Below are 22,327 nucleotides of genomic sequence, written 5' to 3'. Positions count from 1 at the left end.
TTTTTTTTTTTTTCCCTCAGAACCATTCTTCATTTCAGTTTTCAAACCCCTGATTGCCACTTAACTCCTTGCCTTGGGGAGACTAAGTTACCCTGTTCATAGCAAGATGTAGAATGAATCAGCCAGTATGTTGGCATACTTGTAAATATTTTTTAAAAATAGGTACTATTCTCTCAGGAAGTTTTTGGCTCACAACAATATTGAGCAGAGGTTCATAGATTTCCCACATAGCCCGTGCCCTCACACGTGCACAACGTCTCCCACTGGCAGTGTGTGAGTATGAACATGTGTGAACAGTGTGTGAGCATGAACATTTCCAGCATTGTGTATAGTGTTAAAAAATACATAGTTATATGTGTATCTTTTTTTTTTAATCCCTGAGAATTGCAAAGAGCAAATTACAGTATATTGTTTCAGATACATACACATGAGATACAATGAAAGGGCTGAGGGTGTAAACAATAAAACATTTCTTCCAATAAAGCAAATCCTGGGCAAGTGGGCAAAGATTAGCTCACACACAAGGATGAGCTCACACAAGATTAGATTAGGCTGAGTGGATTAGTGGAAAAGGGTTTCCTGGGGATTCCAAGCTGTATAAAAGCCCAGCAGAAAACTGGCCTTCTCGGTCATCCCAGAATCTCCTCTGCCTCTAGTGGGGTTGGTCCAGCACCCTCATATATGAGAGCCACCAACAGACACAAAACCACAGGTTAGTTTCCATGACTATTTGGGACCTCTGTTTACCCCTTCACAAAAATAAAAGAAAATAGGGAGAGGGGGGCATTTTAGGTGTTGAAATAAAGATTTGTTTATTGTTTAATAGAATTTCTTTGGGTAGGGACTGATTCAAAAACCTTAAAAAATGTTAATTTTTAGACAAATTTTAACTTTTAGGTCATTGCAGAGACTGATCACCCAAGGCCCAGGACTTTTAAAAAGAGTAAGTGATTTATTAGTTTATCTTTTATGCCAATGTGTTCATGAGAACTTCTTTGGAGCTGGTTGAAGTTCTGAGCACGGATCATGAACCCAGAAATGAAACAGAGAAGCACTTCAGCTATGAAACTCCCAGTCCAATGGAGAGACAAGAATTATTCTACCTTAATTTGTCCTTAGGAAATGCTTCCTCATTACTCAATTCTGGTCATTTGAAATTTGAAGGAGGGGCACCCGGCTCCCTCAGCTGGTAGAGGATGTGACTCTTCATCTTGACGTGGGGAGTTCTAGTCCCAGGCTGGATGCAGAGTTTACTTAAAAAAAAAAAAAATCAAAGAGGAAAGTGTACTAGATTATACTAGATTTTCAAATACATTTGTCCCAAGATTAGATACAGCATTTCTTCTAATATAATCTATTATGATAAATTTTATTATCTTTTTATGGCAGCCTGTGATAATGGGTTCTATTGCTGTTTTCAAAGAAATAATATATTTACCTATTACACTCTATTTTCCTGTTAGATCCTACGTATGTGTGTTTGTAGGTATGTAAACTCTGCCCCAATGTGGGGCTTGAATTCACCAACCGAGATCAAGAGTTGCATCCTCTACTGACTGAACCAGCCAGGTACTCCCACTGAGTTTTTGATTGACTAATTTTAACTAATTTGATTAACTAATTTTGATTTAAATAATTTCATTTTTTCTTCCTTTTTTAAAGAAAAGATTTTGTGTATTTGAGAGAGAGAGAGTGAAAAAGCATGAGTGGAGGGTACGGAGGGAGAGGGAGAAGCAGGCTCCTTGCTGAGCAGGGAACCTGACTCCGGGCTTGATCCTGGGATTCTGGGATCACAGATCTGAGCCAATGGCTTACACTTAACTGACTGAGCCACCCTGGTGCCTCCGTTTTGTGATCTTTTGTTTTCCTGCTGCAGTTTCTTTTTTTCCCCCCGCTACAATATCTTAAGATGAAAACGTCCTATAAATTTTATGTTTGTATATAATATGGCCATTAGACTAAGGAATTTCTCCCTGAACGTGGTTTTGCCCTGCTCCTAAGTTTTTGCATAAAGTGCTTTGTTTCCTTCTGTATAATTTCCATTTGAATTTCATTTTTTATTTTAAGGAATTTGATTTCAGAATTTCTGGAAATGTAGTGAATAGTTTGAGCATACTTAATCTTATAAAGAAGTTCAATAGTGTAGTTATATTTACTTTTATTTAGTTGTGACAAAGGGGAACTATAGAGTGTAAGATATCCAGTTTTCTAATATATTGAATTTTCTTTTTGAACCCAGTTACATGATCACTTTTTCCAAATGTTTTATGGTATAAACATAAGGTCCCTAAATATGGAATCTGTACTTCATGTATATATAAAGTCTAGTTAAGTCAGGTAAGTCTAGTAGAGAATTTTTATTTTTAAATTGTCACCTTATTTCTCATTCAAATTGGTACTGTGTTTCTAGTAGAAGACTATGGAGGTGTAATTAGAAGTAAAGGTAAAAGGGTAGACAGCGGCAGGCTAGAGGTGGGAGCTGGCTGTCTTGTGCATTGCGGGGGTGGGGGTCCAGGGATATGCAGAGTTTTGTGGTTTCATTTTCCATCTCCCACAGGGCAACAGAGTCCCTGGGACAGAACAACCGTGATGGACCCCACCCAGCTCTCAATGGAACAGGGGAAAGATTTCTTAAAGCAGCTTGGGATTCCGCAGAGAGACGTAAGTGTGGGAGAGGTTGGGCAGGTGACATGTGGAGGCACGAGCTGGCCTCCCAGTCAAGTGCTGATGTCTCCCCCCATGACCATGATCCGGGCTGAAAGCCCGTGGTTAGCCACGTGGGTATGTGGGCCCTGGCCCGTTGCAGGGACGCGAAGTAAACAAATCACAGGGCAGAGTTCCCCCACCTGGGGATCACCAGCGGTCCCTGTGCCTGCAGCGCCCCCTGGTGGACGTCATCGGCAAACCCACGGCTGAACTGGAGGAGAGAGCCTTTACTCTGAATAGCTTTGCATTCAGGAGCACATGAAATTGAGATTTTGTTTAGTTATCTTATATGATCCCAAGGCTTCCTCCTGTGCGCAGAACTCTATCCTAACCCTCTTTTCTCTCTATCAGCTTGACTTGATGACAGAGAAATGGGTCATTGTTGCTGCTGTGGAGGTAATGCTACGGTTTCCTCTGATGCCAGGAGAGGACCCTAGTGCCCGCTGTGTCTCCAGTAAGAAATGTCAGCCTTCGGGGGGCTGGCCTCTTACAGCTCCACGGAGACACGGAGACCAAGAGGAGAGGTGGGACGAATGTCAGGGGGTAACGTGGGCAAGGTCTGGGGAGGGGGTGCGGGAATTCCCTCTGGGGCGCTGGTGTGGGCTGTAGACTTGTGCACAAACATGCCGGGAAGCTTCTGACTTGTGTGACCCTCACCATCACCCGGACTCTTCTTTGAGAGCCCTGCACGTCTGTGAGCTGGCACAGCAACCTTGGGTATGTGTCCCAATGCGGCTTGGGGTGCCTCTGCCGACAACAGCCATATTGTAATTGTGATGGTGATGGGGGTCACATCTGAAGAGTCACAGGTGTTCATTAGTGTCACATCAAATCCCCGCAAGCCTTTGTCAGAGGAAGCAGTGGGTTTTCTCTGTAAGACGTTGTTTAGTGAAAATGGACTTTCCCGGAAATCCGTAGGGAAAGAATCACTAGCTGTTGGCCTCCTTATTGGTTTTGATAAATATGAGAAGATGCCTTATGCTTGGAGGGAGCGGCTGGAGGGAAACCCAGGACACCGGCCTCAGTCATACTGATATTTTCAGGGAGGACTTGTACAGGCTTTCATGTTGCAAATCTAAGTTCACCATTTATAGACCAAGTGGCCTTTTCCTATGAGGCAGTGTCCTATCCTGGGAGTAAGTAATGATGGGAAAACATCACAACATGGCCCAGACCGGGCATCAGTTCACCAGAGACCGTATCCCTGTGGGTGTCACTTGGTGATCAGTGAGTCCCCCACCCAGTCCTGGAAGAGAAGTAGGGGTATGAAGGACTTCTGGCTCTGTGTCTACATGATTTCTTTTTTGGTCCTTTTCTTGTGAGTAGGGAGTCTGACGATCAATCCCCGAGGGAGAAAGGCCAGAAGCCCAAGGATATGGTGGGGGATTGCATATACCAGCGGTCCCCAAGACCCCCTATAGCTCAGAACTCGAGGAAGCCACAGAGGGGACCAGTGGGGCAAAGGAATCCCTCCCCAGAAGAGAAAACTGGGGTAAGTGGCTTCTTGAATGTTTCAAAAACCAGAGGATCTGCATGGCCCCCACAGAGTGAGTTTAAGCACTGATACCTGTGGGTCTGTAACTCGGAGCTTTTGACTTATCCCAGTCTGGCCTGTTTCTGATGTCCTAACCTGGGGAATTGGCCCAGTCAGATCCTCTGGGGAGCAACCTTATTCCCCACTTAGCGGCACGTTCCGCTTGGTGTCCGCAATGCTCAATCCAGTTCGTGGCCATCATAAAATGGGCTCCGAGTGGTGCCATAGCATCTCCAATTTCCTGGCCACCGGCACTGGGTCTATGTCCTCTTCCAACTCCAAATATCTGCCCTGACGTGAACCTGTGAAAGCCGCAGGGATTTCTGCTGACTCGCTGAGCACTCACTCCCTCCCCCTGCAGGTGAAATGCAAGAACTGCGGGGCCTTTGGGCACCTGGGCAGCAGCCGGAGGTGCACCATGAAGTGCTGGGCCAGGGCCCTTGTTCCCCAGGTCTTGGACTCCAATAAGGATGAAAACCTGGAACCCAGGAGGCCTCAAGACTTACAAGTCCCGGGGTCCTTCCACAGTACTGACAGCAGGAGGGAACCAAGACAGAGGTGAGGAACCACAGGGTCAGAACGATTATCGGGCCGTGGAGCACCCCCACCCCAGAACAGGGGTGATGTCTGGGCTCTAGGAGTGTTCCGGGTGCACGGTCACTGTGTGGGCAAGAAGGTCGGGGTGGCCAGACAGTTCACATGATTTTTCTGCAGGCAAAAAGAGCAGAGGAGGGAGGCTTTGCTGCCGAGACCACCCCTGAGACCACAGCAGAAGCAGCAGGGCTCGTGGAAGGAAACTGTGGACGTGGGCGCCCACCTGAGGGTGAGTCTTGCCCCTGCCTCCCTGCTCTGTGTCTCCATCTGCATTTCACTTCATTCTCGGGTGCGCAGGATTACAGTCAACCCCAGGCTGGCCTAGAGGAGCCTTGTGGGTGTCCTACGTGTTTTTCATATTCCAGTTTCTTTCTTGAAATACGTATTTTTTCCGTTTTGTGCAAGTTGGCCAGCAGATGCTTGTGGAGGTGTTTCTGGGCCCAGGCGAAGGGATCTGTCAGATGTTTTCTGTGATCCTAGATCAAGATGATGCATTTTGCAAAATTTTGTGAATACTCCCAGATTACCCTTCAAAAGGATGGTTGCCGTTTACACTCTGCATGTTCTATGCTGTGGTGACGCGGCTGAGTGCATCAGTCCTGTGTGGAGTCCTGGTGGACAGTTGTCACACACCCTGACACTCCCGCACACCTGTGTGCAGTACGGGTGACACATTCTGAGGTGTGTGATGTGAGGTTCCTTCTCCCACAGCGCCCCACCAGGCCACTGCCCATCCAAACAAATAAGAGACGATCTGTCCTGGGCCCGGTCCCCACAGGTCAGCTCCCCTTCGTGACACCTGATGAGTGGTCTACACTGCCTCTCAGTGAAGCCCGGGAAATGCGTGCTGGTGAGCCAGCCCTAAGACGTAGTATGGATTCTGTCTGCCGAGCTCTACAGTGCTCCTGCCAGGACTCGCCTCTCATCACCAAGTCCACAGCCAGCAGGCCTGGTGTTTTCTCTGCCGATGTCCCCTGGCCTGCCGGGAAGACACTGGCCCAGGCATAGGCCAAGCATCATCATGTGACCTCGAGGTCCCACCTGCAGCCTGTTGTAGGGAAATGTGGCCACAACTCCAAGCTCAGCATTCAGGCTCCTGGTAAAATCTCTCCCCAGGTTGCTCTCCAGACTTGCCAGAACCCTCCAAAGAGAGCAAGATTCTGCCTCTTCTAACCCCCCCAAACTGAGCTCCTGGTGACCTGTCCGTCGCCCCAGTGCACTTCTCTTGGATCCAGATACCCCAAGTGACTGGGAAGACACCAGCCCTCGTGCCAGGTTTGATCCCCGGGCCCCATCTAGCTCTGCTGGTGTGAGCTCAGGCCAGGCCTGTGCCGTCCCTAAACTCCAACACCCAGGCACATTCCAGGCTAGCGGGGGCAAGGCCCGTGTAGAAGATGGGCCACGGGAGAGCCGAGCTCCAAGTTGTCAACTGCCCCCGAATCTCTGCAGAGAAGTCTGCCCCGGCCGGTCGGAGTCCTCACATCTTAGAGACGTCAGAGAGACAGGTTCCTGGGGTCCCAGGGGACCTTCTAGTTCCCCCCTCCCCAATGAAGAGAATGCCTGAGAGAGGTCGAGTGGAGAGAAAACTGGGTGCCCACTGTCCCCTGATGGGAAGTGGCTGAGAGACGGGGAAGAGAGGCAGGAGCACCTCTTTTCTGTGTCCTGTGAGTCAGACACCAGTGCCCATGCTGGGGGTCCAGGTGACATCATGCAGACACTGCCTGTAAATTTTGTAAATTTAAGTTGTATTTAAAATGGAGCTTATGAAATTGTCATGCATAGTCCTTTGTGAATCAGATCTTGTTTAAGAAACTGAGTCAACTTGGGGAAGCCATGTCAAACCCTAATGTCAGTAGAAAGCTATGAAATTCGTCTGTACCCGGTGGGTAAATGACAAAGACTTGGGTGACTGGCAGAGGATTGTGGAGAAGCTCTGCACCCCTGAAACAGTGGCTCTTCTGGGGGTAGAATGTTCCACATTGAGGCAGCGTTTCTGTGGGAATTCTCTTTGCCTTGGGGAATGGGGCTATTCTTTAAACGTTTATATTTTGGTATTAAAAACCCATTGCAGGGGCACCTGGGTGGCTCAGAGGGTTAAGCCTCTGCCTTTGGCTCAGGTCATGATCTCAGATTCTTGGGATCAAGCCCTGCATCGGGCTCTCTGCTCAGCAGGGAGCCAGCTTCCCCACCCCCTTTGCCTGCCTCTCTGCCTACTAGTGATCTCTGTCTGTCAAATAAATAAATAAAATCTTAAAAAAAAAAAAAAAACCGTTGCAGTGTTACGGTCGACTGCGTTCTTTCAGGAGGAGTGAAAATCTGTGAGAGAGAACATGTATCACAGCTTTTTGATTCTTCCTTATCATGTCGGTTCAATTTTTTTTCTTCATCTAGTTCTATCTGAGTAAAGAGGAGGTTCCTACAGTCGAATCCAAGGACCTGAAACTGTTAAGAAATACAGACTCCCAAGCACAAGCCAGCTTGAACCAGTATCTGGGGTTCTTCATAATAATTCCAGGTGTTTCATATACAGGTTCAAGTGTGGTAAGCGCGAAAATCGACTGGTTCTCAGTCTGTACATCAGAACCACCTGGTGAGCTTTAAATACCGTAACCACCTGCTCCTACCCCCCAGGGATATTCATTGGTTAGGTTGGGTTTGAAACATGACATGAGATGATAGGAAAAACATACATATAGGTCTCTGCCCCAGCTTCCTGACACAGAGCTCCTAAAATCCCTGCCATTTCTTAAATGGTAAGGGCGCTGGGAACATCTCTTGTGCTAATGAGGTAACCGTGGGTGGGTTCTTGGGTGGGGCTGGTTACCAGAAAGCACCAGCCACGGTGAGAAGCTTGGGACTCTCAGACCTGCCCCCAGGCCTCTTCACCAGGAAGGGGAGGGGCTGGAAATGGAGCCAATGGTCAGTCATGCCCAGGGGAGGGAAGCCTCCCTAAGATCCCAGAAGCCGGGCATTTAGAGACCTTCCCTGCTGGCATCCACACCGAGACAGTGACACACCACAGCCCTTTAACAGACTGAAAAACGTGAGTGGTTCCCTGAGTTCTGTGAGCTGCTCCAGTAGATTAATCAAACTCAAGGAGGGGGTTGTTGGAACTTCTGATCTATAGCTGGTCGCTCAGAAGCCTGGGTGGCAGATGTGCCCAAAGTGTGTGTGTGTGTGTGTTGGCGTGTGATCTCGTGGGACCAAGCCCTCACCCGTGGGACCTGGCATGTCTTGGGGTAGACGATGGCAGAACTGAGTTGAATTCTTGGACACCCAGCTGGTGTTGGAGGCTTGTTTGTTGCAGGGGGTGGGGGGTGGGGGATGGCAGTTGTTGCCAAAGTGTCAGGAGGGCTCTGTGTGACAGTAGACACAGGAGGTGGAAACTGTATTCTGACCTGCGTGGATGTTAGGTGTCAAACCCTCTGTGATTATTTGGGGTTTTCTTTGTTTGTTTGTTTTTTGAAGATTTTATTTTAGGGAGAGAGAGATACAGAGAGCGGAGGAGGGTAGGAGGGAGAGAGAGAGAGAGAGAATTCCAAGCAGATTCTCCATTGAGTGTGGAGCTTTATGCCACGCTCAATCCCACAACCCTGAGAACGTGACCTTATCTGAAATCAGGAGTCTGAGGCTTAACTGACTGAGCCACGCAGGAGCCCCCTTTCATGGTTATTTGTAACACGCAGCAAAGTTGAGGAAGCTGGAGGTAGAGTGTGAAGAGAACACTGCATGAACGTATTTTGGGGGAAATTCTATCCCGAATCAAAAAGAGGAAATAAGAGGAAATTTCCTCTTTTTGATTCATGTCAACCTAAAATTGTCAGGAGACCGTATTTAAGCAAAAGCATTTATCTGGGACTGGAGAATTGTCTTACAGGCTGCAGAGATGGGGGTGGTAATGCAGACAGTGTCTCATTAGGGAGAAGTCAGGGTTTCTGAGGACGAGAGGGAATGCTCCAGTACGTTGCTTACAAAGAATTTTGGTCGGTGTTGATGACAGCAAATGAATCTTGGCTTCTCATCACCAGTCACTAAAGTCCATTACTGTAAGAACTTGCAGGTGCGTTTGTGCCTTGTCCTGAGATGTGCGTGGGCGGACCCCGTTCAAAGTTCATGGTTCCACCAGGGGAGGGCGGGCTTCAGGCTTACCTCCTGAATGGCCTCCCAGCTCCACTTGAAAACCCCTGGACATGAGTGTCGCCATGTCATTTCAACTTTCACATTCCCTTGAGTGGGATTTCACTGGAGGGGAGGGGGAACAAACCAGATGTCCCCTTTCTGTCTGTGAGATTCTGTCTCACAACTTCTCTGTCTTGCCAGGGCCGTGTCCCTAACAGGCAGTGTGATAGGACTGTCCAGGCTTCCTCCTGGTCGGGGGCCCCAAACCCAGGAAAAGATGGAGGGAAATCTTCAACTTGGTTCTTCAACTTGGGACTCCCCAGGTTGCTTTAATGAGGCTTTCTTGGAAACAGAATTAACACCACCAGAGGCCACATCAGGACTATAAAATAACAGTATGATACAGCCATTAGCTTCCAAGTCTCAGCGAGTCCCCAGGCTCCACTCTCCCTGGGCCTGCTCAGTGTGTTGGAGAAAGCCAAGAGCAGTTGGGAACGTGAGCCCTACTATCACCAGTGATGCTCTGATAAGTGGGAAATTCAGGTACTGCAAGAGAAATTCTCATTACGTTGACCCAGGAACCTGTGATCTGTGTTAATGCCCTGGGTGTTTTTGAGGCAGGTGATGGAGAGACAAGTACTAGGAAAACCCACTGGCAAATCTCAGCTCAAAGTCCCACCTGGTGTGCGGTTTGTGTTTGCAGTGAACTTTCCAGCATTTGATATGCTTTTCCTCTATGACCCAGCTGGTCATTTGGACCAACCTGGGAGTGAATACATTTGAAAGAAGATCTTTGCCCCCCTTTCTATATTTAAAGAAAGTTAATTTTTCCTTGTGAAAAATTATTTAAAACATGTGATATTTGATTTCTTTTCCATAGTTATGCCTGAACACCGTATTCATTTAAGGACATTAGCCCATCCTTCTTGCAGCTAGTACTTGGTCCATGTTGGGAGCTGAACTAAGGGTTTTACACACTTTAGGTCATTCTATCTTCCTCACAGCCCTGCTTCCCAGTGTAGACGTGTAGGTGCATGGAAAGAGAGAGGACACATCAAGTGTTGGTTTGCCAACTGGGGAGCTTCCTGGGTGAACTCTGAAGCCAGCGCCCTATACAGAGGGCAAGGAGAGACTGCAGAAAGAGGTGCACCACCCTTAATGGTAGGTGGCTGGTGTAAGAAGCAACACACACACACATATTATGAATTGTTATGATATCAGTACACCAATGTATGAAACCACAAATTAATCCTTGAGATTTCATCATTCTGATTTTATGAGAATATTGTTTGGAACATCTAGTGAATTGCTGGGACTGAGTTTGAATCTAGTTATTGGGCTTAGAATTTAACTTAACCAGATGTCTGGAAGAGTTTTAACAGTTGAGAGAAGCAATAAAAAGGAGATGAGAAGGTAACAACGGATAATAGTTTTGAACCATTTATTTGGTATAAATCAAGTAACCATATGCTAATAAAAAATTCATAAAGTGAAAATATTCATTGCCTTAGGAAATGTTTAAGACATATTTCCAATATTGAGTAAGTTTTTATTTTATTTTTTGTTTTTTTTTACAATTAATATTTATTATGCTAGTGAAGATAACAATTTAATATTAAATTTTAGGTAAAATTATAATGACCCATATTAAAATTTTCCAGAAAGTAAAGTGCTTTTTATTAGCTAAACAAGGGAAAGCTAACTTTGAAAATCCATAAAATGTCCTTGGCTCCATTTTTTAAAAAATTTAATTTAAAATTTTAATTATTATTATATTATATTATTATAAATTATTATTTTTATTATGTTAGCATATAGTATGTCATTAGTTTTTGATGTAGTGTTCCACCACTCACTGTTTACATATAACACCCAGTGCTCCATGCAATACGTGCCCTCCTTAATACCCATCACCGGGCCAACCCACCCCCTCTCCCCTCTAAGACCCTCGGTTTGTTTCTTGAAGTCCGCAGTCTCTCATGGTTAGTCCCCATTCCGATTCTCCCCACCCTTCATTATTCCTTCCTTCTCCTAATGTCCTCTGTGCTATTCCTTATGTTCCGCATATAAGTGAAACCATATGATAATTAACTTTCTCTGCTTGACTTATTTCACTCAGCATAATCCCCTCCAGTCCCATCCATATTGATGCAAAAGTTGGGTATTCATCATTTCTGATGGCAAGAGGAATATTCTATTGTATATATGAACCATGTCTTCTTTATCCATTCTTCTTTATCCATTTATTTGTTGAAGGGCATCTCAGCTCCCTCCACAGTTTGGTTACTATGAACATTGCTTCTATGAACATTGGGGTGTATATGACCCTTCTTTTCACTATGTCTTTATCTTTGGGATAAATATCCAATAGTGCAATGGTAGTGCAATTAAGTATGTTTTTAAATCTCATTGTAGAATAATTCTTAATAATCTTAATCTTAATAATAATTCTTGGTTTTTGAAAATATCTCTGTATATCAATAGTTTGCACTGATCTAAATTTTAGTATTTGGGAACAGTAAAGATGTCTGTATTATGATTATGATTCTTGCTGAAATAAATGAAGTAGTAGTTCATACAGGTGAGGGGGAAAATACAGTTAGAGAAAATAAAAGAATATTTTTGGGATGGGGATATATTTATAATCATGAGGAATATCCAGTATGAGATGTGTTTCTAGTGGGCATATTTAGAATTTGGAAGTTCAGAGTTCAAATTGTCAAGGTTTAAATGTCAAGACCTGTGTAAGCTCGTTTTGTATGACTTTTTTAAAGATTTTATTTGTTTGAGAGAGGGAGTGTGTGTGAGCACCAGTGGGGAGGTTTCCAGAACCACTCATGTAATCACCACACAGAACCTGAACTCCTCCACCGCAACCATCATAAATATCAATTATCAATTATCAATGAATGTTAATGTAATTCTATTTCATTTACTATTGCTGTTCATAGTAATGTTTACTGAGGAGCAGAAGCTCAGTCATTCCTGTTTGCTACTCTTGCCCTGTGACTGTTTCATAGCAGTGCTTATACCTGGAGGGGATGGTAACTAAATAACCATTTGAATAAATATACAATTTACATATTTATGATCAGCTTAAGTGATTTTGTGTTCCTTTGCAAGGAAAGCAGAGGCTGGACTTTCTGGAGTCATGGCTCATGAGGATGTAGGGACTGACAGTAGGAAAACATGTGTTCAGTAGTACAGAAGCATTCCTCAGCCACAGACTGGGGTTGTTAAACACGACCAGACAGATGTGGAAGAGGGAGGACAGAGTCCAGAAGGAAACAAAAGTGCTCCCCAGGACAAGGGTGCTTCAGGTGGCTGTGCTCTCAGGGGAGGGTCTGGGGGAAAGAGTATTCCTGTGAATGTATTGGACCCGCCACTTGTGCTGGTGCAGGATGAAAACTATGCAACCACTGGCCCAGATCATGAGCCCCAAACAGAAACCATTACGGAACAATATTGATGCTACATACAATGACTGTGCTATGTGGCTACCACTTATGGAATAACAGTAGTCATAATCACTTTTCCTTGTAATGGTTATGTTGTTTCTTGTGCCAGTCATAAACAAAATAGTAATATTTAGCATCATGTTCAGGACCCAGCAGAGGATGCTGGAGGTGCCCAGGTACCTGGGAGCTCTCACTTTAAGCTCTAACCATCTGGAGTTTCTGGGACTAATTATAATGACCTGGAAGAAACTCAGGAGGCAGATGGTTCCAATGGCCACATCCCTGCCCACTCTGTACACATAGAAAACAAGTTTGCATGCAAAATCACTAAGGAAATATTTCAACCCCAAACCTGCCATCGTTTGGGGGATTCCTTTAGAAGAAATGACTAAGTCAGGTGCTTGAGAAGCACATCTGTGGACCTAACCCTGCATTCTGTCAAGTGAAGCAAGAGATAATGGTAAAGAAGAGAGAAATTCCCCAGAATTCCAACTATTATCTGTAGTAGAAGGATGATTCCTATTGCCAAATCCCTGTCAGCCTTTCTGCCAGGTCCCAGGGAGTGATATACTTCCTCCAAGCCAGAGATCCCTGCATGAGAAGTGAGCTCTGTGTGTCATACCAGCTGGAATTCAATATTTTCCTCTTACATTAGTTCCACCTTACAAATAATTACCTCTAGTAATCGCACAATAACAGGTTTCCAAGTATTGACTGTTTCATATTCAGTGCTTTCTAGAGAACATGATTCATACAACGCACGGTTACAGACATTCTGGATTCCTCCCAACTTCATGAGAGAGTCAGTACTAGCGTTTTCGTGGAAAAGATAAAGAACACTGAGGCAGAGAAAGGTTAATGATTTACCAAATTCAAACCATTTTGATAGAAATGGGAAGAGGTGATCCTGGCTGGGCTGGTATAATGGCAGTACCTTTATACATGGTGCTGTTCTAACAAAGTTAGAAGTCTTCTTCAAAATACAGGTGGGGAGATGTCTGGGCAGCTCAGTCGGTTAAGCGTCTGCCTTCAACTGAGGTCATGATCCCAGTGTCCTAGGGCTGAGTCCAGCACTGGCTTTCTTGCTCAGAGGGGAGCCTGCTTCTCCCTCTGCCTGCCACTCTCTCTCTCTCTCTGACAAAGAGATAATTAAATCTTTAAAAATAAAGAAACATACTTTGTTATATTATTTTACACTTGGTATTTTGTATTCTGTACACAGAAATGGTTTCCAATTATGTGTAAATGCTTATTGTCTAGGCTAATACCAACAATGAAAAAGTTTTGAATATCTTCATAAAATCCAGATGACAAGTTTGTGGTTATCATCTCCAAAGAGACCTTTGCAAGTGTTTGGAGGGTTCTTTCTTTCCTTTGATCCCTGGAGGCAGACAGGGTCTCCTAGGGAGGGAGGAGGAAATACTGAGGTCTGACACAGGTGGGACTGGCCTTGAAGCACGTGTGTCACACTGTATTCTCTGTTCCCCTGAAAAGTTTTTCTACCCCAAAAGAATTATTTCTCAGTCTTCAGACCTGTGGACCAAAGCATCATTTATGCTATAAGCAGAAATATAGAAACAAAGTAACCGAGAAGATTTTCTAAGAAATACAAATAAAATGAAGTACATGATAATATATAATTTACATTAGAAACCGATGGACACATTTGCACATCTCAATTACAGTTAATTTGGAAGTGCAGGTCAATATGGGAAGTTTGCAAAATACAGTTTTCCAATATTCACCCTTCCCCCAACTCCCATAGGTACAGGAAGTCTAACAGAATGATATCTATAGACAACGGTAAATTCTGGGTTGAACATTTCTTCAGTGACTTTAGATGTCAACTTCTTTTCCATGTGCACAGAGTGGGCAGGGGTGGGTCCCTTAGCAGCACCTGCCTCTTCAGTACCAGCCTCTTTAGCAGAGTCTCCTAGGGAGCACTGCTTAAAGTAAAAGTCCTACAGTGCATTGGTTTCTTCATTTTCTATGTTTGGTCCTCTACACTGGTAAATGTTATTTTTCCTACGTATGTGACTGGTAAAACTGAGTGACAAAAGAATCACAAAAAGATTTTGGATACTATTCTGCAGTTCATCATGACAAAACCAGAGACTCATTGTATGCAGCCTTGCTGTTACTCCTTGCAGTCCTGTTTTTGGGGCTCATAATCTGGACCAGCAGCTCCATGGTTTGTGTTCTGCACAGGCACAAGCAGCGTGTCCAACACATTCACAGGACTACTGTCTCCACCAGATACTCTCCTGAGTCCAGAGCCACCCAGAGCACCTTTGTGTCTTTTTACTTCCTCTCCTCCATCTTTCAAGTTTGTATTACTCTTATTTATAATCCCAGTTGGTGGCTGGGGAACACCACGGCTATAATCTCTCTGTTTTCCAATTGTCAGCCCCTTTCTGCTCATGAGCAGTGGCCACAGTGTGCCCAGGTTCTGCCTTGCCTGAATAAGGAACACAAAATCTGCTCATCTTATTCAAAAGTATGAGTAAATGTATGCATTTGCACAGCATCCCATTATTTATTCACTCACCGAGAGTGAGCACCATAAGTGCAATTATGAAACAGGCACATTGCAATAGAGTCTGAACAAGACAGGCTGAGCTTCTGCCCCAGTAATAATAATAATTAATAGCAGCAACTAAAAATGAAAGATTATATAATTATTATGTAAGTATGTCTATCACTTGATAAAAAGAGGCTCTTAATTTCAATACAATAATCTAATGTGTCATTTTCCCCCTTCATAGAGAATGCTTTGTCCTGGTTAAGGCATCATTTCCTATTCTAAAATCACAGATAAATTCTTTTGTGTTTTCTTAAAAAAACTTCATTATCTGTCCTTAAAATTTGGATCTGCAAATCATTAAGAATTAATTTTTGGGGGGTGCCTGCATGGCTCAGTCAGTTAAGCATCTTCCTTGGGCTCAGGTTATGATCCCAGAGTCCTGGGATCGAGCCCCGCATCAGGCTCCCTGCTCAGGTGGGAGTCTGCTTCTCCCACTCCCTTGGCTGTTCCCCCTGCTTGTGCTCGCTCTCTGTCAAGTGAATAAATAATATCTTTTAAGAAAAAGAATTAATTTTTTGTGTGGTATGTTTAGAGATCCACTTTTCCCAATGCAGCTAAGACATTTCATTATGAAAATGTTTTATAATACTTTGTTTTCACTTGTTCTCATCTGTCACTGGGGCATCTCATTAATATTACTCCATAGAGCTGATTTTTTCCATGAAGATCCCCTTTAAATTTTCCCATCCTCTCCTGTCTATCACACAAGCAAAGCCCATCTTGGTGTCAAAAATCTTTGGGATGCCTGGATGGCTCAGTTGATTGGGTGGCTGCCTTCGGCTCGGGTCATGATCCCAGCATCCTGGGATTGAGTCCCACATCAGGCTCCTTGCTCGGCAAGGAGCCTGCTTCTCCCTCTGCCTCTGTCTGCCATTCTGTCTGCCTGCGCTTGCTCTCTCTCCCTCTCTTTCTGACAAATAAATAAATATAAAATCTTAAAAAAAACCTTCAGTGGCCCTTTTTCCTGAAGGGGTCCTTAAAACCACATTTAGAAAGAGAAGTGCACTCTGCTAGGACACATTTCTCTACAGTCCTCTCAGGATTTTTTTTTTTTTTTCATGTCTTATATCAGCTCTTTTCCAGAGTCTCTTGTCAAGGATTGTTTTAAGATGGTGATAGTGTCTTTCACTGGACCAAAGGGTAGATTGATTTCCTGACCAGTATAATAAAGGTTATACCTCCTTCTGAGGCAAGGTTGAACCTTTCTGTTTGTGATAAATAATAAAAGCTCTGGGCTGAGTTTCCTCAGCTGTGACATAAATCTGTTCATGCAGCATCTACCCGAGCCCCTTTGCCTCCCCTTGTGGGGTGTGGAGTGGGGAAGGGGCATGTGAATTGAAGTTCTTGCCTCCAGTTGTCAAATGATTAATAAAATCTTTTGTGTCCAATCTAGGAATCTCGTGCATTCTGTCAGCAGCCATGAAACTGGCAAGCTAATTTATTTTGGCTAACATCCTTCACATTTCTTGGCAGTCTTGGTGTCAAGGATGGTGCAATAAGGAGGCATGACTCTTTGGAAAGAAAGGGACAAAGTCTCTTTGTTGGTCTGGTTATGGAAAAGAAGGCTCTCTGGGACCAACAGCAAATTCTCTCATCCAGGTGTTAGACCAGGATGGTGGTGAGTAGGGCCTTCCACTGTCTTACTTGTTAATGAAGGCTGCTGTGTGGGGGAGTAGGATTGAAAGAAGCAACCTGAATGTGCTTTGTTCTTTCATCTTACCCTGGCAGAAAGATGAAGGGTCTAGAAATGGTGTTTGTTCTTTTCCTGATGTGGGGGAGGGAGGCTAAAGGAGTCCCCACAGCTGATAAAGAGATTTGGGTGAATTAACATTGTAAGTGAATGTGGCTGAGCTGCATGTGGCCAGTAGCCTTCCAGAAACCCCCCCCCCCCCACCAAAAAAAAAAATGTTCCTTACTAGCACCTTGCTTACAGCACACTGACACTCTCTCCCTCTGGACCTCCTGATGTCTTTGTCAGCCTAAAACCTGAATTCAACTGCTTTAGCCACAAGCTTCAACATGTTTGGTGGAGAGAAGGAACTCAAACTTGTATAGATTTGTTGGATCAGGTGCCATGCCACTGTCTTCCATGGTTGTGGGAAGGGAGGTTAAGTGACAAGGACTATAGGGTCAAGTATGGCTGCAAACAGGCAGGAATAAAGAAACCTCTAAACTAAGCCACAAAGGGGAGATGCAAAGGGGAAGCCAGCTCAGACCTTAAGGTGAAAAGCATTGGAGAATGAAAAGTTGGGGTACCTTCCCTACTGCCCTGGCCATCTCCCACACATCATGTTAGTCTCTTCTGGACCCTTGCATTCTCCAAGATCCTGCTCAAGGAATAACACAATCTTACTGCAGCCTCTGACGCATACAGATGGTAAACATTCTCATCTGTGTTCACATGGGGTGGGGGAGGCGGAAAAAGGGACCCAAACCAACTGATAAGGTTTGGGCAGAGTACATAGTGAGAGAATAAAGCTACAGTGATGATGCAGGTGCTAATTCCATACCCTGTTGCTCTTTCTACATCGGAATCTATAGTAGGGATTGATGTAGTAGGGATTGATGTTCTTATACTTCCCTGACCCATAGTGTCAGAGGGGATTATTCCCATCTGCTGAGGTGCAGGTAGAAAAGTTGAAATCATGCCCCATAGGGTTAATGAGGTTGAAACTAGAAGAACATTTAAATCTTTTTCAGGGAACTGTCTTCCCCTATTCAACCACTGCATCTTTTCAAACCCCACTAACAATCCCACTAGCTGTCTCTGCAGAAGCCAGGAGTTCTGTTCCAGGCCATGAGCAAGCAAGACTCTGCATTCCTTACCTTGGGTAATGAGACCATGACCCCATCCAGTTTATACCGGCTCTCAGAGCTTTTCCATAGTCCCTCTTCTTGTCCTAAGATAACCTCCTGACATCAGGGGCTGAATTTTGCCTCCTTCTAATGTTAAGTCTCCACCTCAAAGTGAACATGGGATGTGTGTCACATATATATTTGTTCAACATTTATGCTCCATCTTTCCTCATGAACAGTCTTATGTTTCCCTGCCCTTTTCATTAATATGTATATAATCTTAACCCCTATGATTATTAAAAGAAAACAAAATAAAACTGTTCTTACCCACTTTGGGGAGGTGGATTTGAGGCCTGCCCTCCTGTTTCCTTGTCTGGCTGCCTCTTTTTGTTTGTTTGTTTGTTTTAAGATTTTATTTATTTATTTAACAGAGAGAGAGAGAGAGAGAGAGAGATCACAAGTGGGCAGAGAGACAGGAAGAGAGAAAGGGGGAAGAAGTCTTCTGGTAGAGCAGAGAGCCCGATTCTGGGCTCGATCCCAGGACCCTGAGACCTTGACCTGAGCCGAAGGCAGAGGCTTAACCCTCTGCCACCCAGGTGCCCCAGTTGGCTGCCTCTTGAATGAACCTTTCCTTACACCCCTGATGTCTCAGTGAGAGGTTTTGCTGTGCATTGGGCAGAGGGGCTCGGATTCAGTTCCAAAGTGTTCAGGAGTCACACTCCACTGCCATTTGCCACCCTGTGGGCAGGTCGGAATCTAGCATGAGTGTCTCTACCCTCTGGTATCCAAATGTTCACTCTATAGATGGTCTGTTTGTTGGCAAGTAACAAGTCTAAGTGTCAGTAGCACTGAGTTGTCCATATTACATTTCTGACACTAGGGATGGCTGATAAAACCTGAAAATAATTAGAGTCCTGTTTTCCAATTAAGGTTTGTTGGAACTATGTGAGCAGACTTACAACACTTGATTCTTCCAGTGATTAAAGAAAACTTGGTGATTTTGTCATTTGGAGCCTCTGGCAAAGGGAGAAAGCCTCCACCTGAAGGCCCCCCTTGGGGTCTTAAACTCAAAACTCCCCTGGCAAAACTAACAGTGATGTGAATTCTAAAAGAGACTATTCAGTTGCTACAGAGCTCTGATTAAAACTGAAAGCTGACCCACAGAGAACTTGGATCTCCCCAGCCCAATATTTTCATTTTGGGGTAGGTGAACTTAGTAGGTATGGCTTACAACTGTAATTTACACATAGAATGGGATACTTCTACAGTAATAAAAACAAATGAAATTCATTTGTATTCAACAACATGGGATGGTTCCCATGAATCTAATGTTGAGTGAAAGAAGTCAGACACATGGAAATATATACTATTTAGGTATGGATCCTTAAAAAGGAGTCTGAGCACCAAATTCCATCATGGTGGTGGGGAAGGTCCCCCACACCAACAAGACACGAGCAGTGTGTCCTACAACTCAGCAATTCTACTGCCTAGAAACAGCATCAAATTCTATAGGTTAAGGCCTCAGTCCCATAAGACTGCCTTCGTCTCTCCCTTCAGATGCCTGTAGTAAGCCCACATTATCAACCTGTGCTTCTTACTGATGAGCTAAAGATAGGAGGTTCTGATGACCCTCTTTCTTGAATTCAATTAATTTGCTAGAACAGCTCACAGAACTCAGAAAAAGTTTACTTACATTTATTGGTTTATTTGGATATAATACATTTACAAGGAAATCCAACTCTCCCAACTCTCCCAAGCAAATTCTCAGCTATACAAGAAAAGTCAGGAGCTGTGTTCGGTGGACATTTTATGTCCCCTTCCCGTGCCTGAAACAAATCTTGCTGGCTCTAGGGTCTCTGATTCACCAAGTGTCTTCTAAATGTCTGTCCTGGTTCACTGATGGGTCACAGGAGCTGACACCTAATGGTGTCCACTAGGTTGTTGTGGCTGTTTGGCTTCAGAGCCAGCCATGCAAACATGAAAGCAGTATAATCATTCCACTCAGAGCTCAGAACTCAGTGTTTTGGGTTGTTGCCCATGTTCTAGCGATTTAGTTTTCCATGTTGGGCACTACAGGCAGTTTGATTAAGGACACCTTCTTTGTGGCTGCAAAATAGAAATAAACCTCAGCTATTGGTCTGTTGTCTGGTAATAACATGGTAAGGACTTTTTCTCTGAGGGTACTGACCACTGTCAAGGTGCTGATCAAGTCTGGTTCTGTGTTGATGTAAAGGCTATCAGTATATGCCAGGGTTGTGGCTGCAGGAGAAAGATGATGTGTTTGTCTCATGGTTTGGGAGGCTCGTGCTCACTCCTCGCAGAATAATTCCATTGCACCTTTGACCTGCCTCTCCAGTTTATTGGTCATGCTTCACCACTGATGACACATTCATATAGGTTGACTCTGGCCACACCATTCTGGCCTTTAAAATGAATCTGCATCACCTTTTAGACTTTCCAGTCCATTTACAACTTGACCTATGTTATGCCTTTTGTCACAAAAACTATTTACTTCCTTTACTTCCTCCTGGCCCAACATGGTAAGGCAATTTGGTGATTGGATGTGACTGTCCTTCAAAAAGGGATTATCATGGGACGCCTAGGTGGCTCAGTTGGTTAAGCCGCTGCCTTCGGCTCGGGTCATGGTCCCAGGGTCCTGGGAATGAGTCCCACATCAGGCTCCTTGCTCAGCAGGGAGCTTGCTTTTCCCTCTGCCTCTCCCTGCCTCTCTGTCTGCCTGTGCTTACTTTCTCTGACAAATAAATAAAAAAGGGATTATAATTTCTCTCAGATGCTTCCAGGAAAAGGATGAGAGGAGTAGTGGGGATTATATGGAACTATGTTCCAAATCTGAATTCCATATCGACCATTCCTTGGCAGAATGTGGCTTTCCTTCCTTAGTGGCCACCCCAGGCCAGCACTGTTTGTATACCTCCAAGTGATAGCCCAGCCCAAATAGGGTTATGAGACACAAATGTAAATCTGGTTACATTTATAGAGAAGAGTTTGTCTCCTTTATACCTGAATCTCTGGGATGAAATGTTTGGGTAGAAATAAGTGATGACTGGGAAAAAAGTGAAACTGTAGATCTTGTAATGGGGCACATTGATTCTTTGCAGGCAAAGGAAAAGCAAAAAACTGGTACTTTTTTTTTTTTAAATATTTTTAAGGAATACCTTAGCCCCAGGACGTATGAGGAGAGAGGGGTGTTAATGATATTTTGTCCTTCTGTATCTCCTCCCCTAGGGCTTCCCTCCAGAAGCAAGTAACCTCCATCCTGCTACAGCATTCCAGCTGTTGCATGTATCTTAAATTTAACTGACTGCTAGCTCTCCCCTCACAGTTAAGCTGAGTATCTCCAGTGAGTGATCTTGGCAGACGTGGCCATAACAGAAGGAAAAATCAGGTGAGTATTTTCTATTTCAGTTTGAGTAATAGTCTGTAAGGGAAGGGGGCTTATCAAGAATCCAAGTGATTGAGTGCTCACATGTGGGAAAGGGGTTCTCCTTGGATAGAATGTATAAACCTAGAAAAATCTCATGAGAACAGGAGATAAATCTTGGTAAATTTATATGTGTGGGAAAAAATTCTAAGTGGAGAATATAGGATTTCAGTTGCCATGATAATAATAACCTAAACTTCCAGTCTCAAGAAAGGACTCTGAATATAAAAATTATTTAGTGGGAAATGACAGAATGGCTACTAAGAATTTGGCAACAGGGGTGATCGTCTCATCACAGATTGTGGTTGGATTCCTGGGGAATTTCTTAATTCTTTTCCACTTTTTTACCACTACATATATCCTTCGGTGGATGCATGTTAAGGTCTATAGATCTGATTCTCAAGCACCTGACTTAGTCAATTCCTTGTTTATTCTTTCTAAAAGAATCCCCCATACAGTGGAGGTTTCGGATTAAAGCACACACACACACCCGTTATTTTGGAGGTAAACTTGCTCAGTGTGTTTACAGTTGCCAGAAGGGTGTCCATCGGCACCACTGCCTTTTGGGTATCTTCCAGACCATCACGATCGGCCTCAGGAACTCAGAGCAGACAGAGCTTAAAACAAAAACTTCCAAGTTCATTGGCTTTTTGGTCACCCTATGCTAGAAGTTGCAAATGCTGGTGGTAAACATCATAATTCTTATTTATGTGTTTGGCAAAAGCATGGACAAAAATAGGACAGCAAAAACATCACAAAGCAAAAGGATCGGGCATATTGTTCTGGAATAGTTGGTGACAAAACTACAGAGTTGCTACACACAGAATTGCCGTCTTCCCTGAGGCCCCCCGCCCTGCCCAAGTCCAGGCCCTGCCCAAGTCCTGCCCCTGTCACCGCCTCTCTTGTCTGCACATGCATAGTTGCCTGCAGCCGCGGAAGTGAATGGGCGGAGTGACAGAAACGCTCGGGTGAGTGGATTTCGGATGTTCAGTCTCACACCAGTGGTTTGCGGCCTCACAGCCTCCAGTCTTCCATACCCAGGTTCTCTGGAGGTTACAACTGATGTTCTTGCCTGAACTCATGTTCAGGCCAAC

General features: G+C 44.5%; 1 pseudogene; it reads right to left on the bottom strand.

Annotated features, from left to right (window-relative positions):
• Positions 1-12,044: 12,044 nt before the first annotated feature.
• Positions 12,045-13,355, bottom strand: LOC131817705 (vomeronasal type-1 receptor 4-like; annotated as a pseudogene).
• Positions 13,356-22,327: the final 8,972 nt, after the last annotated feature.

This window comes from Mustela lutreola, chromosome 16, assembly GCF_030435805.1.
Source record: "Mustela lutreola isolate mMusLut2 chromosome 16, mMusLut2.pri, whole genome shotgun sequence".
Lineage (NCBI taxonomy): Eukaryota > Metazoa > Chordata > Mammalia > Carnivora > Mustelidae > Mustela > Mustela lutreola.
This window is presented reverse-complemented; position numbering and strand designations above follow the sequence as displayed.